This window comes from Artibeus jamaicensis, unplaced genomic scaffold (assembly GCF_021234435.1).
Source record: "Artibeus jamaicensis isolate MK-2021 breed Jamaican fruit bat unplaced genomic scaffold, CSHL_Jam_final contig_384, whole genome shotgun sequence".
Taxonomy (NCBI): Eukaryota; Metazoa; Chordata; class Mammalia; order Chiroptera; family Phyllostomidae; genus Artibeus; species Artibeus jamaicensis.
Window position 1 is genome coordinate 12,620,057 of NW_026521810.1, and position 15,688 is coordinate 12,635,744.

Consider the following 15,688-nt stretch of genomic DNA (forward strand, 5'->3'; position numbering starts at 1 on the left):
ATGGGCTCAGCAGGTTAGCACAGGGGGTGAGTGGAGCTGGGAGGGCATCATTCCCCCCAGTGAACCTTTATGAGGAGAGCCCAGGCTGAAGGAGGCAGTGATGTTCAATACAACCACGTGGTGGGAGAGTGCACGTGAGAGGTGCGCAGGGCAGGAGAAACCAACACTATGAGTCCTGGCTGTGCAGGATGGCAGAGAGAGGACTGTAGGATGACATCAAGATCTTGAGTCTGGACAACAGAAATAGAGAAGTTTGCAGGAGGAAATGGTTTGGGGAGGAAAATGATGATTTAGGTTCCAGACAGTTGAAGTCATCATGTAAGGTAGGCTTAACTGAGTAGGTAATCATTTCCCAGATTTCCCCATATGAGTTAGTTCTGCTTTGTTTGCAGGTGCTGGGAATTTCTGGAGAACTGAACCAGTGACCTTGCAGAGTTCAGATAGAGGGAGTTCATAGAAACAAAGTGAAAAGAAGGGAAGTGACAGACTCTGTGTCATAGCTTTCAGGGAGGAAACAGCGTCTTCTGACTTTCAATCCAAGATTTCCTCAAATGTAGGCACCTAGGTCGTGGTTTATACTTCAGACAAACTTCCGATGTTTACCAGAGGGGGTAAGTGTGGATTAATTCATGAGTGGTGTTTGGGAACTAATAAACCATTTGGAAAAATAAAAATGAAAAGGTTACATTCTCTTCTTACCAAATTAGATTCCAAATAAATCAAAGATTTGAACATATTAAAAATGAAATTATAAAATTACCAGAAGACAGTAAAGGCCAGTTGGCAGGCTGGCGTGGCCACGGAGGCTGCCTCCCATCCTTTCTCCACACGGAGAGTGACCTGAAGTGGGGAAACACGGTGTTTAAGATAGAAGTGCTAATGAATGGAAAATATATTCTGTTGAGAAAAGGAATAGCAAGTTTCATGTCTTGCACAAGTAGCTTATGAAATGTCTTGAAACTCCAGAAATTCTGTCTAAGCACATTAGGGAGCTGGACCCAAAAGTCTTGAACAACAATGAAAAGGTTTGGAAACATTTATAGGCTGTTATTTTAGAAAGTGAAGAACTGCCCAAACCATTTCTTGATTTCCTAAATGTGCAAGTCTTGCTCTCTCTACCAAAGGCAGATAGTTGTGGACCTTTGGATGAGACAGAATCTGAAGAGTCAAGCAAATTTTTCCACCAGATGGTGCCGCTGCCTCTCATCCGGGTTTTCCAAATGTGGTTATTGAAGGTCTTCTCCATGGGATTTTCTATCCTCATCTACAGCCCAGTTAAAAATCCTACCCAGCCAGAAGAAGCTGAAGTTTATTTCCAAGGTGGAGTCAAGGAAATCATATCTATCAAAATAACCTAAACTCTACGACATGACAACCCTAGCTAGTGGTAATATTCACAGTCCCATCTTCATTCAGGGCAGAGGAGTTCCCATTAGAAAGGTGCTTTTAAAAGTAGACCCTGAACTGGGGTGGTGCTGAGGTTAAGGTCCAGTGTTTAAGGGGTATTGTCAGTAGAATGTAGCTGCCAGTGTGAAGGAGGCTGCAGAAGATCCTCATGAGCACCCAGTGTGACAAAGCAAAGTGACTCTCAGCTCCAGTCGCAGTATTTTCTAATTGAAAATCTTATTCCAAATCACACTGAGACTGATCAACTCTGGTAGCTTTTTTGTCCAGATTTTGTGACATGCTAATCTAGTCATTATGGGATTTTCTTGGCCAGTGATATATTCTTGTCACAGGAACACACTGCTTAATGCTAGGAATGAACTCAGCTGGAGGTTAGATATTGTGCTGGCAATATTAGGGCACTGTAAAAATCACGGTATTTTAACTTACATTATAGCGGGATGGAGTTGTGTCGTACCCAGAGGTTAGCTTCAAATGTCAGTGCACAAAATAAGATGGGACATTAATGCTTATTCTTGACAGACCATCCACCACAGCCAGTTTGTCCCCCAGTGTTGGAAGAAATGACAGTTTCTTTGGTAGAAGACCAATGGAAGTTGTTGGTGTTGCTTAGGGGCTACTTTGTATACAAAACACAAACCTTTAAACACTAGAATCACACATACCTTGGCAAGATGCTTTCTCTCTAAGAGTCAGAATGTGAACTGACAGTGACTGAGGGCACATCACAGTGACAGCACTCATCTGGGTGTCCCCAAGGGCGTCCTTCCATTGGACAGGCCCATTGCCATGGGGTTAACTGTTACCTTCCTTATCGCTTCCTCTTCACCTCATATATTGGATCCTAAGTTAAATGTGTCTGTGATACTACTCCACTGTACATCTTACAAACATTAATATTTTGTACTCAAAATGATATAACCTATATGCAACCTGTATGTATGTGCTGTAGTTGTGCATTTCATTGAAAACCAATTAACAGCTAGCCTATTTATAGTTATTAACTTTAATAATCTTCAGGTGGGAGCACATTTAAATTCAAAATTAATAACTGAATCATTTGATTCAGATATAACTATACAAATTTAAAGCTTGTTGTTGGAGATAAGCAAGAATGAAATAATCAAGTATCATCAATCAAAAATAACTGGGAGTAAAGTGTTGGAGATTTTTTTTAAAGTATATTTTATTGATTATGCTATTCCAGTTGCCCCATTCTTCTTTCCTTTTATATGCCTCTGCCCAGTACTCCCATTCCCTCCAGCATTCCCCACACCTTAGCTCATGTCCATGGGTCAAGCATATAAGTTCTTTGGCTTCTCCATTTCCTACACTATTTTTAACCCCCAACCCCTGTCTATTTTGTACCTACCAATTATGCTTCTTATTCCTGTATCTTTTCCCCTATTTTCTTCCTTCTCCTGCCCTGCTTATCTCCCTCCTTCTAATCTCCATTTCTGTGATTATGTTCTTGTTCTAGTTGTTTGCTTAGTTTTTTTTTTAGGTTCAGTTGTTGATAGTTGTGAGTTTGTTGTCATTTTACTGTTCGTAGTTTTGATCTTCTAATTTTTCTTACATAAGTCCTTTTATGTTTCATATAATAATGGCTTGGTAATGATGAACTTTAACTTTACCTTATCTGGGAAGCAATTTATCTGCCTTTCCACTCTAAATGATAGCTATGCTGAATAGAGTAATCTTGGTTGTAGGTCCTTGCTTTTCATGACTTTGAATACTTCATTCCAGCCCCTTCTTGCCTGCAAAGTTTCTTTTGATAAATCAGCTGATAGTCCAATGGGAACTTTTTTTATAGACAACTGTCTCCTTTCCTCTTGCTTCTTTTAAGAGTCTCTCCTTATCTTTAATCTTGACTAATGTAATTATGATGTGCTTTGGTGTGTGCTTCCTTGGGTCCAACTTCTTTGGGTCTCTCTGAGCTTCCTGGACTTCCTAGAAGTCTATTTCCTTTGCCAGATTGGGGAAGTTCATTATTTTTTCAAGTAAGTTTTCCATTTCTTGCTCTTTCTCTTCTCCTTCTGGCACCCCTATGATTTGGATGTTGGAATGTTTAAAGTTATCCCAGAGGTTCCTGAGCCTCTCCTCAGTTTTTAAAAAAAAATTCTTGTCTCTTCATTCTGTTCTGATTGAATGTTTATTTCTTCCTTCTGCTCCAAATCGTTGATTTGAGTCCTGGTTTCCTTTCCTTCACTGTTGGTTCTCTGTATACATATTTTTTTATTTCACTTTGTATAGCCTTCATTTTTTTCTCTATTTTGCAACCATACTCAACCATTTCTATGGGCACCCTGATTACTAGTGTTTTGAATTCTGCATCTGATATCTCCTCATCACTTAGTTCTTTTTCTGGAGTTTTGATCTATTATTTCCTTTGGGCAATATTTCTTTGTCTCAGTGCACCTGTTATATTGTGAGGGGCAGAACCTTAGATACCCTCCAGGGTGGGGCAACTTACTTTGCTGTGTTGTGGTGTAGTCTGGATGAATGTTTCTTCTTTAAATCTTTGGTTGTTGGACTTCCATATGGTTTAATTTTCTGGCATTGCTGGATTGTTTTTTGTCTTTAAATTGGTTGTTTTCCTTCTTTCGGTTGAGTGAGGAGGTGAAGCGTATCTACCTATGCCTCCATCTTGCCTGGGACTCTGAGAGCCAGGTGGACAGAGTCTGGAATGTCCAGTCACACCCAGTCACTGGAAGATGGGAGTTGGATCCCCTGGTTTTCAAGCCTTTGAACTACATCAGTTTTCCCGTGTTTCCAGCTTCCAAATGCCAGACCATGGGGCTTCTTGATAATTACACGAGCCAATACTGTCTGTTGGGAAATGCAGGCAGCTGCAGTTTGATCATCCAGGCATCCTTGAGGAAGAAGAGGAAGAAAAGCCTGAGAGCCAGAGAAAGCCATCCCAGGAGCCAGAGAGCCCCTGTTGGAGATATTTTTAATGTTTTTGTTACTAGTTATTTTGAGTTAAATCAAAACAAAGAACAAGAAAAGAAAATACAATGAAGACAAATATTTATATAACCCTTGGAATAAAGTTCCTTAGGGATGACTTTCTAAAAATAAAATTCATGGCACTTTATTGCCAAATTGTACTCCAGGAATGTTGTGTCCCTGACACTGCCACCAGCATCTCCCACTCTTTCAGCAGTGCTGGCTAGTTTTGCCTTTCAAATGTTAAAATTAATTTTCTGTTAATAATTTTTACCCTTTTTTTAATTGAAGGTGTTCAACTTTTTTTGTTAGCTTCTGAGAGTTCTTCATAAAATAATAATGTAAACTCATTGACACAGATGAACTAATACATGTGTTTTTCAATTTTGGTTTGCATTTCAGTACCTGAGCAGTGTATATATTATGATTCTATTTTACAAAAATAAACAAGAATGGCTGGATATATGCCATCCTTTGTCAACAACAGAAATAGTTTGATAGTGGGATCACAGATGTTTTTAATGTTCTTGATTAAAAAATTTCTATAACAAACATACTACTTTTGTTACAATAAGAAAAACATTTAAAACCTATTTCAAAACATTTCTGTTGCCCTGACTGGTGTGGCTCAGTTGGTTGGGTGTAGTCCCACAGAGCAACAATGGTCGTAGGTTTGATTCCTTGTCAGGGCACATGCCTGGGTTGCAGGTTTCATCCCCATTTGGGGTGTGTACAAGAGGCAACCTATTGATGTTTCTCTCTCACATTTATGTTTCTTTCTCTCTCCCTTCCCATCTTTCTAAAAATAAATAAATAAAAATTAAAAAAGCACTAATAGTTCTATTCTTAGGAATATTCTATTCTGGGCTCCTGAAAGGGGTACTCTTCTTTGAGCAACTAGCAGTACACCCCTGAGTAGAAGCCCTTCCTCTCTGTCCCTCTGCAGCTGGGCTTGTCCATGCCCAGCATTATGTAACATTCTGGGAAATTTCCCTTCCTGCCTCACCACTGTAATTAAGCCAGGCCCTAGAACCCTTGGCTTTATTACCATCCACTTGCGGTGTCATAAGACAATCTCTGTTCAAGTCTCATTTGGCATTTCCTACCTTAGGCTTCAGTTTCATTAAGCAAAAACTTGAGAAAATTTCTAGTATGTGCTTATATCTTTTATATTCTAGAATTTTGGAGCTGTCTTCCTAGTCCAACCTCTTCCTCGGGGTAGGAAGTACCACCTATTGCATTCCAGCAAAGATGGGACAAGTAACCCTGTGAAGCAGCCCCCAACACAGCTGGTCAGTTCTGTCATTAAAAGGTTCTCCCTTCTACTGAACCAACATCCATGGACTCATCTGTGTGTTCCACCTGTGTCCATGATGTGCCTTCAAAGGTGACAGAAATGCTGATACCACAAGAGAGCCCTCTGGAATACGATGACATCTCTCACGTGCCCCCTGAAATCTTCTCTAACTGCTGGTCCCGGGGCTCTTTTCTTAGAGCTCCCCGGAGCTGGTCACTATCTCCGTGCAGGCTCAGCACACCAGGGCCTCCTGAAATAAGGCTGGGTCTGAAATACTCTGCTGTGAGGACAGGTGGGCTGTCTTTTCTGCTCTTCACAGATCTGGCCTTAGTCGCTCTCCAGTGGAACAGAGGTGAACCAAATTTGTTTTCTTTTAAATCTGTCAGTGTAAGAAATGTTCAAATCTGTAGAGAATTTCTGAGTTTATTTGAGCTAAACTGATGATAATTGCCAAGAAACAGTATCTCAGTGGATTGGTAAAATGCTCCAGAAAATGGCAGTTTTGCACCTTATTTTATACATTACAATCTAAAGTGAGGATGTAAGTGGGTTACGTGAAATCCGTTGGTGGTAGATTAGAGAGGCAGGAGAAAGCAAAGCAAGGAAACCTTTGGGATTGGATGAAAAGTAACACACTTCCTTTACATAGGTGGGTACAGGGTAGTTAACAGTCAACAATTAACAAGATAATAACAGTGAGGGGATTTGTGGTCTCCCTCCTGTGTGCGGTGTGGTATCTGTGCTTTGAGGGGTCCAGAAAAAGGAAACTGCTTTGACATTCCAAAGGTATGTTATTGTAGATGCAAAAGACAATAGACAAGCTTACTTAAGGTAAAGACTGATTTTTGTCAGGGAAGATTTGAGCCTAGGACATGACTACCTGTCATAAACTGCTTTTAGTTAATAAATGTTAATTTAGACCATCCCATGTGGTTACTCTAGGTCTCTGTTTGCTAGTCTGCCACGCAGGCCTCCCCTGAGCTTGTCAGTTAGTATGTGGCCCCTTTTCATCCACGAATCCTCAGCAACTTTGTCTGCAGAGGCAAGGCCTGGCCCAACTGTTTGGTTAAGGATTGGATGAGGATGATTGAGGAGTTTATCATGAAGCTGCAGCTCTGCTCACTCTGCTAGACAGAGTTCCCACACACGGGGCCCCAGTGGCCTGGAGGGCACTAGTTTCATTTCTCATCATAGTAAGAAAAACCTGGGCTTTGAAGTCAGAAGGAGAGGATTTTTCTACCGTCTTAAACAGAGGAACCTCTACTTTCTTTAAAAGGTAGTTATAAAAATGAAACAAATGTGAATTTCTTGGTAAAACATAAGTGTCAAAATGTCCTCTTCCTTTGTGTCTGATGTAGTCATTAAATTATTTGGCATTTGCACTTCTATAGAGATGAAATTTCTAAAAGGTACTATAGCAATCTAGGTGCCCATCAGTAAATGAATGGATCAAAAAATTGTGGTACATATACACAATGGAATTCTATGCAGCAGAGAGAAAGAAGGAGCTACTACCCTTTGCAACAACATGGATGAAACTGGAAAGCATTATGCTGAGTGAAATAAGCCAGGCATTGAAAGACAAATACCATATGATCTCACCTTTAACAGGAAGCTAAACAACAAAACAAACAAGCAAGCAGAATAAAAACAAAGACACTGAAATAGGGAACAAGTGGGCAGTGACCAGAGGGAAGAGGGAAGGGAATTTAAGGGGAAAAAGGGGGAGGGATTTTGAGGAACAAGTATGAAAGACACAGGGATGAGGACTACGGGGGGGGGTGGAAATGGGAGGGAGGTGGGGAGCACAGGGTGGGGGGGGCTTGGATGGGAGAAATAGACAAAAAATGTACTTGAAAAATAACTAAATAAAATTAAAAAAAAATAAAAGGTACTATAGCAAGATGTTTACTGATGTATATAATTTCGATCATCCATAAACTTTGCCAAATCAGTTACTCCTGTGTTCCCATTTTACAGATAAGATCATTGATACCCTGGGAAGTTAAGTGATACAGTGCCCATGGCTACTGAATCAACATTTTCCTTGGTGATAGGCCAGAAGGACAACCATGTTACCTTCTCACCCATACCTGTCCTGCCAGGTGTGCCCTGTCTCTGTGTTTGTATATGTCCCTTCACTGGGCACACTTTCACCCAATGGAAGTACCAGTTAATAAGTAATTCTACTAAGTAAAAGACTGAGCAATCAACCAACAAATATTTTCTTGATGCCTGTCACCATTCTGGGTGCCAAAGAAAATGCCAGTGTGATACACCTCAGCACACACCTATGAGAATGTCCCAAGTGAACTGGCCATGGAAGAACTAGAACTCTCATATACTGCTGGTGGGAGTGCAGAACAGTACGGTCACTTTGGGAAACAGTTTGATAGTTTCTTAAAAAGTTAAACATGTATCTACCACATGACCAGCCCTTCTGTTCCCAAGTCTTTATTTACTGGAGAGAAATGAAAACATGTGTTTATACAGCAATACTCTCAGCAAATTTATTTGCCATTCCTAAAAGCAGAAACAAGTCAATGTCATAAACAGGTGACCGAATGAACAAACCCTTGTCCATTCATTCTGTGGAGTGCTACACAGCAGTAACGTGGAATGGACTACGGACACACACAACAGCGTGGTCAATCGGAAAGTAATTGTGCTGAAAGAAGCAGACGCGGAGACTGCACACTCATGTACGATCTTGTGTATATAAAACTAGAAAACACAAACTAACCTGTGGGTCCAGAAAACGTCGGTAGTTGCCTGGTGTTGAGGGCTGGTGCTGGGGAGAGTCACACAGGTGTGAGGACACTTTTGGGGTAATGGATACCTTCATTATCTTAGTTGTGGTAATAGTTTCACTGGTGTATGCTGGTCAAAATGATCAAATTATGCACTTTCAATCTGTGCATTTTTTAAAGATGTAAGTTACACCTTCGTACACAAGACCCTCTGAGCCTCACAAGTGTGTGTGTGCAGAGGGACTGCAGTAGCAATGGAATTCCAGTTTCCCTGCCTCCGTGCCCTGCTGACCAGGAGTTCAAGTCTCTCTGGCTTATCACCAAGTCCTCTGAGGCTTTCTCACATACAAAATCAGCTTGGCAGGGAGATTCGAGGGGGCACAGCACTGGCCATGCGGCCAGGAGCAACAGAGAAGCCTGATGTCCATGCCAGGGACCCCCCTCTGTGGAGAGGCTGTCCTCTGAGGACCTGCATGTGTGCGGGCACCAGGCTTGTGCATGAAGGCAGAAGAGGGGGGGACACGTCCTCACCCCCTCCCTGTGTACCAGGCACATTTACATCACATCTGACAGTCTCTGGTGCAGAGCTCTTCCGAGTCCCTTTCTCTGGGACTTGCTGTGCCTGAACAGAGACAGGCACTCAGGAGGGATGCCCTGCTGTTGCCTCCTGGCCATTTCTCTGATGGTACCCAACTCGTTCACCACACCTGGTTGGACCTATGTCCAAGCTCTGGCCTCAGCCAGGCACCCCAACCCCCTTGCCCCAGGGAGGCTCGGTTTGGCTGGCAAGCCCCAGAAGAGACTTTCTCTAGTTCCCACTGCCTCTTCCTAGGCTCCAAATCAGGGGAGGCAGGAGGGGCAGAAGAAGGAGGGGAAGGGGAAAGAGTGAAAGTGTAGACATTCTCTCTTGCCTAGGGTCAAAGGTCAGGCTGAGCAGGGGCAGGAGAGAGACTCTCAAATGTGGGTTGGTATTCTTCCCTCCTCTCCACTCCTCCAGTTCTCATCGTGAACACCACCAACATTCGGACAAGTCTGAATAACAGTGCGTGGAACATCTGCACACTCATCTTCCTAACCAGCAGTCCTCAATGCTTTGTCACACTTGCTTTACACACACAGACACAGAAACACACACGCACAAACAAGCAGGCTAATGTTTCTTTCCTCTCTCATTGCTACTTTTCAGAGTAAAGATGGTGTGATGGTCACATGTGAGACTGAGTTTTGATTTTGAATGAAAGTCTGAAGTTTTGATTGTGACTGGGTGGACTTGCCAGAAGTGAGTTTTAATTACTGAAATAAGACTGTCAAAACTGGATTTCTTTTCCATTAAAAATTTAGTTTTGAAAAAATTGTACAGTTATATTACTTTTTTTTAAAGTCAAAGTTTCTGCATGAGAAGAGTTGAATGGGTCCAAGCTGTGTTAGAAGCATCGGACGCCCGTCTTCTTGAGCTGTCTCGCCCGTGTGGTGGTCGGCCCCGCTCTGCACCGACACCCTTACACTGGGGCTTCTGTAACTTTAAGCTTTAGTTATTAATGACGATCTTCCCACTGTGGAAGATTAGGATTTAAGTTTTTTGTCCTGCCCCAACCTTCACCACACATGTCTACCTCTCCCACTCCCAGCCCTCCTAATCCAGCTATAGCTTAATTTTCTTAGATCAATAATTAGTGGTATATTAGTATGAAGGTAAAAATGCCACTCAGAGCTTGGTGAAGCAGCTATTTTTCCTTTCCAGTTCAACATTTTATTTTCCCCTGAGTTAATAATTATTTTTTTCATTTGCTTAGTTTTTATGTACTTATCATTAGGGCTGAATATAATTTTTATTGGTGAAAACAAATATAAATTACAAATATAAAATTAAGCACAGGGACTTGAAAGGGGGTCTTACAGAGGAAGCATCCCAAGATTTAACTTTGATTACCTTCACAGTAAATCTACCTCCGATCCTCACTGATTTGACTCTAAATTTCCACAAATTGTTTTTAAATTTCTTCTTAAGCCATCCAGACGTATAAGGCAGCCTCTCTTATCTCAGAAAAAGAATGCTCCTTAGCGCTGTCTGAGCTGCTTCACCTCTGACCGCTGTACACGCTTCACCGGCCCCTCCCCTCCAGAATACCCCTCCTCTCCCTCTCGCCTTTCACCCCCTTCTTGTTTCTGTATGTTCATCTACTTTGGTTTACGGCTTTTCTTGGGAAAAGATGCTTAGGAAGTATGAATTTTTTCAGGGATTTGCATGTCTAAGAATGTCTTTATTCTGCACTGATATTTGGTTGATAGTTTGGCTGGATATAGAATTCTAGGTGGGAATTAATTTTACCTCACGGTTTTGGGGGCATCACTACATTTTCTTCTAACTGCCAGTATTGCCGCTGGGAAGTCCGATGCCATTCAAATGTCCAGTTGTTTCCTCGTGACCTGTTTCCTGTCTGGAATATTGTAGGATTATCTCTTTATTCCCAGTGTTTCATGATGTGGGTGTTCTTTGATCATGGTAGACACCCGATGGGCTATTTCAACCTGGAAATTCATGTCCTTCAGTTCCAGAAACATTATTAATTGATATTGGATTAAGTGCCTTTTTCCCCCCTCTCCATGTTTTCCCCTGGTCTTTTTTTTCTGGACCCTCTGCTTTTAGCATCTGAGTCTCCCAGACCTGTCTTTTAATATATAATAATTAGTTTTAAATCAGTTTTAAAATGAAATTTACTAGGGTGACATAGGTGGCAAATCCACACAGGTTTCAGGCGTGCAACTCGGTAAAACTGCGTGCGCACGCTGCGTCGTGTGCCCACCGCCCCAGCAAAGTCTCTTTCTGTTCTTGCTTCTATCCTGTTTTTTAAGTTCTTGTTCTGTTTGCTTTGCTTTCTGGGAGATTTGCTTACCTTTATCTCCCAGTTCTTTTATCAAGGTTTCATTTCTCTTATCACATTTTTTGTTCTTTGAATATTCTTCCTACCCCTGTAGTATTTCGTTCTTATTTCATAGTCCTACTATCTCATTACTCTGAGGGCATTCCTAATAGTGTTTCTATTTTTTAAGTTTCCTTATCTTTGAAAAGTCTCTTTCTTCCCTCTAATTTTTCGTTTTGATTTTCCTCTGACTAGAAGCTTTCTGCAAATGCTTAGCGATGCCATTGCCGCTGTTTCTATGTGAGAGGGTAACACAAGAACTGACCGGAAGGTCTGACAATGTGGGGGAGGCCTGGTGGCTGTGAGGGCTGGCACTTGGTGACTGGCAGGGCCATTGGGTTGGAGAACCCCACTCCCAGTGTTGGCCCCAGGCCGGGGGTGGGCTCTGTTAGTGCCACATGAGGGCCAAATCCCGATCCCACCCTCTGAGTGGTGGTGGCGGGGCCTCTCACCACTGAGTGCCTTCTGTGAATCATTCCCTTGGACATGTTCCTCATCTTCACACAAGCCTGGTGTCCTCCAGCCCAGAGACCCTTATTCCGCTTTTACAGAATAAACCTGCTGTCTTCTGCTGGTGTAGGAAGTGTGGTCTGTGGCTATAACTACTTGTTTTTCCCCTGTTAGTGTCATTTTGTTATTACCTGGATGTTCAGTTGTTATCATGTTGATCTTGAGTCAGCAGCAAAGGAGAATTCCCTCACAGCCCTGCCAACGCTTTTAAGAAGGTGTTTCCTGAGGCAAAACTGTCATATAAAAACTGCACATGTTTGCATTGTGCAGTTTATATGCTTTGACCGTGAAACCATCACCACAATAGGGACAGCGAACTGCTCATCCCCTGGTAAGTTTCCTCTGGCCTCTTGGCGACCTGTCCTCCCTCTTTCATTCCCAGGCAACACTGACCTGTTTTTCTGCCACTACAGTTTAGCCTACATTTTCTGGAGTTTTGTATCAACAGAATCACTCATTATGTGCTTTTCTTTGGTCTCTAACTATTTTTCTCTCAGCTCCCAAACCTCTTCCTTATTTTACCCTCCACGCCCACTCGCAAAGGTCCTGGGTATTGGCTGGTTCTCAGCTTGTTCACTGCTCACTGAGGACAAGCGGCCACTTGTCCAACTGCTTTCTAGTGCCGTGAACGTGAACTAAGTCCTCCTAGGGAATTTCCTGACTGACTGAAAATCTCGTCTTCCCCCTTGTTGCCATTTCCTCTCCTCCCATCCTTGTGGGGTTGTGAACTTAAAAATTCCTTTTCTGTTCTTTGAATGGGGTTTGAGGAGAGGAACGGAATCAGGTGGAAGGGTTTGTATCTGCCATCTTCTTCAGGGACGCTGGACAGTGGCCTTGAAAAGCCGCTGCTGGAGGAAAATAAAGCTATTTTTTTTCTGTAATTCACCAAGTCCAGGCTGCCCAATATACTAGTTGCATTTGGTTTCATTAAAAAGTTGATTTTTCTCCTTTTCCCCATCCCCCCTTCCTCTGTTTCTTCTTATACTTCAGCAGCTGCTTTGGGGAAACTTCCCAGGAGGAATATGTACCAGCCCACAGGTCAGGGTGACATCTTGTAGAGATAAAGGACACTGCAGATCAGTCCAGGACATGGGGAGGTCAAGGCAGATATCTCAGGAGTTGGTTAGAAATTAGTCTTCTGGTCTGGGAAGAGGGAAGGGAGAGAGGGACGGGAGTGAAGGATGAGCCTCTGAGTAAGGGCTTGCAGCCAGGAAGAGACCCGCAGGAGGCCTCTGCTGAGGATGAGCAGCCTGAAGTTCAAGGAGAACTTTTTTGTGACCAAATAGAATGTTTCTTCCTCATACAAGGAGGCCCAGCACCTGAAGAGCGAGAGGTCATGGAGAGATGTTCTGAGACAGGTTTGGGAAAGGACCTCAGGAAGGGACCACACGGTTCTTGCTGATGAGCCCTTTTCATTCTCAACTGAGTGAATGGGCCTAGAACCTCCTGTGAGCGGAGGGTTGGTGAAAGGAGGAAGGGTGAGTAGGAACCACCTCCAGTGGCCTCTTAGGGACACTGTTGAGGTCATGCCAAAGATGAGAGATTCTTAGCTGACAGACGGAACCTTATTATAGCACTTACCCATTCTCTTTTGGTAAAAATTTAAAGGTCACTGGTTTTTTTTTTTTGGCAAAGGAAATTTTACAAATATTCCATTTTCAGCCTTAGAAATAGCAAACCCCCTGTCCCGGGGACTTCCCAAGGAAGCGGAGGCAAAGTTTTGGTGGAGGCAGTGAATTCAGAGCGATTACTCAATGGCAGTAGCAGCTGCAGCAGCAGGGACCAGAATTTCCCCACATGTGTCTCAGGCTCTCATTAGCCAGCTCAGCCTCTAAGTATTTCTACTGGTAGAAAAAAAATAGCTGTGGGTGAAAGAATTAATTTCTCAGAAAGGAGCCTCCTCCTGTTTGCTTGGAGGCTTGCCTTTTTTCACTCCAGGGTGGCAGATGCAAATGTCTCTGATGTCATTACCGGGAAAGGGAAATGCATGGGTATTTATGCTTGAGTTCCATCCACTTATGATAATAAACAGGGATGAGTGTCAAGTATGTAGATAGACATTCCACAGACTATTCGAATCCTGACACGCCACTTGCGAGGAGTTGGCGAGGAATGTAAGTGGCTCTGGGGCATCCGTCCCTCCCCTCTTCCGGGCAGGTAATCCAGAGCTCACTTTCTATGGATGCAGGGCGGTGGTCAAGTGTGCCGAATGCTGCTGTTCTGGACCAGCCTAGAGTTGTGTGCCCAAGTCTGACATTATTTGTCCATGTGAATAGCTGTGGTGTCAGGTCTGGAAGAACAAAATTTCCTCACCAGTCCAAGATGCTTCTGTTATAGACAGGCATTTTGGAGGAACTCATATGTTATTTCCAGATACTTTGTTTAAAAAAATGTAAACATCTTACTTTGGAGAGAGAGCACTGTGAGTCAGGGCAGGATCAGAGGAACCAGTACAAAAAGAGGGGAAAAGTTCAGGGCACTGAGTACAGTTGCATTCAGTGGGGGAGACAGGAGGAGGCTGAACAGGAGGGACCAGTGATTTCATCTTCGCCCAGCCCCACGGCTGGCCCCACGCCCAGCCCCACACCCAGCTGTTTCTACTGAAACAACAGAGGCAATTGGGCAGGAACTCCCTCTTCCCACCACGACATGGGATCCACACGCTTCACCTTCTGCTGTGGTGGATCAGGCGATCCTGAGGATGACCCTCATCTAGAGCTCTGGCTTTATTCCTCTCTTCCTGCTCCAGACACTTCTCTCGCCTGTATCACCGACTCCTTTCCTGGCTTATTGCCATCAACTCTGAACACGCTCAGGTGTCTGCCTCATGAAGGAACCCTCCCCTGCCCCCATGTCCCTCTCTAGCCACCACCCCACTTCTTTGTGTTCCTTCCCAGAGACTTGTACTTTTATCTGCTGTGTCCACACCTGCATCATCCAATTCTTTCTACATTCTGTAGCTGCCTTTCCCCTCAGCCCCTCAGGTCAAGGCCACAGTTGACCTCCATCTAGAGGCCACTTCTATGTCCTCCTCTGTCCCTATCAGCAGCGCAGGATGCAGTGATGCTCCCTCTTTCCGATGTGCTTCGTTGCTTTGGTTTCTGCGATGCCCACTCCCCCGGTTTTCCTCCTGCTCTCCCTCTGCCCCGGCTGCCCTTTTCAATCACTTTGCTGGTTCCTCCTGTCAGACCTTTCACTGCTGGCATGCCCCAGGCTCAGTTCAAGGTCTGCCTTCTTTTCAGGTTGTCTGATCTCGTCCCGTTGCCTCCTGAACTTTCTGTGTGCTGTGCATTCCTCAGTACATCTTCAGCCTGGGTGTTTTCTCTGAACTTGAGGCTTGCATACTTTTTTGACTGTTTGACATCTTCACTTGAATATCTACTTGGTGTCTCAAATGAAACATAGCCTAAAAAGAATCCTTGACTCACCACCTGCTTTAAACCTGATCCTCTCCTGGTCTTCCTCAGTAAATGACACCAAGATTTACCCAGTTACCATCATGAAAAAATCTAAGAAGTTACCTTCGATTCATTTATTTTCCTCATCTACACATCCAATCGACCAGAAAGGCCTCTAAATCAGTATCCTGAACCTCTTTACGCTTTCTTTGTCCTCCACTAGGGAAGTTTGGATGCATGGTAATCCAAGCTTGGATGGTAATCCCCTTGGATGGTACAGTAGCTTCCTAGTTGGAAGTATCTCAGCTTCCACTCCTGCACTTGTACAGTCCATTCTCCACACAGTGGTTAGTGTATGCTTTGCAAACATAAATCTGGCAAGGTTACTTTTTGTTTAAAATCTTCTCAGAGTTTCGCAATGATCTTGTAACCAGATCCAACCTCCTTGGGGTTGCC

At 43.4% G+C, this 15,688-nt stretch overlaps 1 pseudogene; it reads left to right on the forward strand.

The window, feature by feature from the left end:
* LOC119065841 (sorting nexin-24-like) lies at positions 1-1,279 on the forward strand (annotated as a pseudogene).
* The last annotated feature ends 14,409 nt before the right edge of the window (positions 1,280-15,688 follow it).